Raw genomic sequence first — 3,584 nt, 5'->3', positions numbered from 1 at the left:
AGAGGCCTGGTGCAAGAATGGTGGGCGAGCTGGTTTGCCCTGAAGGGTGTCCCAGATCAGAGTGGGGGGCCTGCTGGGGTGCCTGGCCAGCCTGGGTGAGGGGCTGATGGGTGTTTGCAGGCTGGCCACATCCCCTTTAGGGTGGGGGGTCCCCACTGGGGTGCCTGGCCAGTCTGGGTGAGGGGCTGAGGGCCGTTTTCAGGCTGGCCAAGCCCCCTGGTGGCAGAAGCTCCCAGCCTCTCCTTTTTTTCTTTTTTTATGACTCTGATCTGTTGGCTGCTGATGGCACATTTCCCACGTATGTTTTAGTTATATTATATTTCATCTGAATTAGAAGGGCCCAGTGGGAAAGGACGTGCTGACTTGTGGTAACCCTTGGTAGCAGTTGCCTGAGGAGACCTCCAATTGTGCTGGCTCCTTATTTGTTAAACACATGCTCATGTCATGGAGGTCAGGGCTGGGTCTTTTTAAAATTCCTGCCAACTGTAGTGCTGCAGGATTCCTGAGTTTCACCCACACACTGCTCCCTCCCCAAACCCCAGCCACAGGCCAACACACCCACAGGCCCCCAGCACCACCACCCATGGGCGTGGTGAGATCTATAACCACACCATCTGTACAATCTTGCCTCTGGAGGAGAGAGCATAGGGTCTTGCACACACAGTGGGCACTGGATAAGCATCAGGTGAATAAGAACTGAGTAACCACATTAAGATTAGGATGTGGGAGCGCATTTCCATCTGCTGCAGTGTAGCAAGAAATGCGTAGCTTATGTAGCCATTCTCAGTCCTGATGGGGTGCAGATTCTCCCCCACTGAATCAGAACAGAGAAGAGATGTGCAGAAGGGAGCTATTTTAAATTAACTCTCTGGGAGATTCTGGTTTTGATACCCAGGCAGATATGGGAATGATAGAATTACTAAATATATGGAAAGTACCAATTTGGCAGTATTTATCAAAACTTAAAATCACATGCATTTGCACCTAAACTTCTTCCTAGATTTTATCCTATGCCCAAAAATATAGGTACAAAGATATTCAGGGCAGCCAGTTGATCCCCAATGGAGGGCAGCCAATCGATGATTCTCTCTCATCATTGATGATCCTCTCTCTCTCTCTCCCTCTACCTTCTCTTTGAAATAAAAAAAATACATATTTTTTAAAGGTGTGGGATGCAGCAAAAACAGACATTAAACGCACATTTTGTAGGCTTAAATGCAGTTTTGAAGAAATTTTGAAAACAAATGAGTAAAGCACTCAAGTTAGCAAGAGAACAGAGTGAATATAAAAATAGTAGAAGGAAGGAATTTCAAATAGGAGGCGAAAGTAATGAAGTATAAAAGAAACAGAAGCCGAAACCGGTTTGGCTCAGTGGATAGAGCGTCGGCCTGCGGACTGAGGGGTCCCAGGTTTGATTCCGGTCAATGGCATGTACCTGGCTTGCGGGCGCATCCCCAGTCGGGGATGTGCAGGAGGCGGCTGATCGATGTTTCTCTCTCATCGATGTGTCTGACTCGCTATCTCTCTCCCTTCCTCTCTGTAAAAAATCAATAAAATATATTTAAAAAAAAAAGAAACAGAAAAAAATTAAAAATAGCTAATTTTGGGGAAGTCTGATTGAAGAGGGGAAATTTTTGCTTTTCTCTTTACTCTCTTTCATGCTGTTCAAACCTTTTATCCTAAGGAATTATTACTTTTGTAACTTTTTGGGCTGTTAAAAAAAATTCTATAGAAGCTTGAGAGCCTGTGATATTTTAAATTTCCAGCAGGGGGCAGCAGTGATTCTCAGATATTTCTGACATCAGCCCAAAGCTGAGTCTTAGCGTATACAGATTTCCAATTCCAGGCCCAAACACTGTACTTGGATCACCAGGTTATAAAGGACATAAGAAGTAATACCTCACAAAGTTTAAAATGCTGTAGGAATTGTTTGACAAAACATTTCCATTACAGATCTTTATTAACATCTGTACATGATTCTAAACTGCTTTTTTCTTCCCCTGAGCTCACAGTTTTCTTATTCATTAAAATCAAACAGTTTGATGAGATAACCTTATAAGGTCTCTTCCCAGCTCTAAAATTCTATGGCTTTAAGAATCTAAGTCAGCACCAGGAGGAAGCAAGCCCCAGTGCCCTCTGCAGTTAATTGGCTTATCAAAGAATCTGCTTTGCAACCCTTAGCTGATCAGGATGATTTATTACCAGTTTATCTTTAGCGGAGATCAAAGAATACTTTCTGGAGGGGAGAGGAGGATGTTGGTATTTATTCAGTTTGCTGATGGAGGAAAAAGAGAGCTCTCCCAGTCTCTAAATGTTTAGCATGTGTGTAAAGGTCGTAGGTCTGGTGTTTAGAAACTACACACAGGCTTACGAAAGAATCTTCACTGGGTTGGCCAAATTAAACATGGGGCAGTTGTAGAAGAATAAACACAAGTTAACATTTAACCACAGATCCCTGTTCTTGGCTGCTTGGTCTTTCTCAATAGGAGGGGCCTGAGAGGGTCAGCAGGCTGCTGGCTTCTCTAGTGAGACCATGAGCTCCGCTGAGAACTCACCCACCTACCACGTTTATAAAATGTATATTTAAGCATTTCATATTTGCATAGTTAAGCATTTGAATCATAAACTTTTCCAGCTGTTATTTCATGCCCCAATAGCAGTTCTCTCTTTTTTTTTTTTTTTCACAAACAGCCCTTTATAGGTTGTAAACATCTTTCTCTTTTAACATTGCTACAAGGTTACACAGTTACTAAGTGGATGAAGCAGGATTCAAACCTGTGTCTGGCTCCAAGACCCTCACACTGACCACGGCACTGTATGAAATAAGAGGCTTCACTTCATCTACTTGTTATCTGGAAGCGGCTGAATGTCTGCAGAGTAGCTGGGATCAGTATATGGAGTGAATGATTGTGGGGGCACAAAGCTCCATCTAGCTCACATAAATTAAACATATATGTGCTGGCGGTAAGGGTGTCAAAAGATGATTTAGCCGAAATCGATTTGGCTCAGTGGATAGAGCGTCGGCCTGCAGACTGAAAGGTCCCAGGTTCGATTCTGGTCAGGGGCATGTACCTGGGTTGCGGGCACATTCCCAGTGGGGGATGTGCAGGAGGTGGCTGATCGATGTTTCTCTCTCATCGATGTTTCTAACTCTCTATCTCTCTCCCTTCCTCTCTTTAAAAAAATCAATAAAATATATTTTTTAAAAAAGATGATTTGATCATCACACTTTAAGAAACTTCTGGCACACTCTCTCTCTCTTGAGCACAGGCCCCCTTTATGACCCTCCCCTACTACACACATACTTCTTTCCTTGGGCATGTATTTTTGCTTTTTTTCCCCAAGCTCTAAAGGTTCCCAGGAGACTGGCATCCAGGGGAGCAGCGAACAGTGGCAGCTCGTCCTGGGCTAACCCCTGAACCTGTTTCCAAGGGCCCTCTGTTGCCTCTGTAACTTGTTTCCTGAGTCCACACAGTCCAGCTGGCTCACTTCTGCCTCTGCGACTGACTTTCTAAAGGACCAAGGCAGCCTCACCTAGGCTCAATCCTGTTGCTATGATCTTGCCTCTTCTTTCTTAAGCCCTG

This window comes from Myotis davidii, unplaced genomic scaffold (genome assembly GCF_000327345.1).
Source record: "Myotis davidii unplaced genomic scaffold, ASM32734v1 scaffold1437, whole genome shotgun sequence".
Taxonomy (NCBI): domain Eukaryota; kingdom Metazoa; phylum Chordata; class Mammalia; order Chiroptera; family Vespertilionidae; genus Myotis; species Myotis davidii.
The sequence above is the reverse complement of the archived record's forward strand: the minus strand, read 5'-3'. Positions refer to the sequence as shown.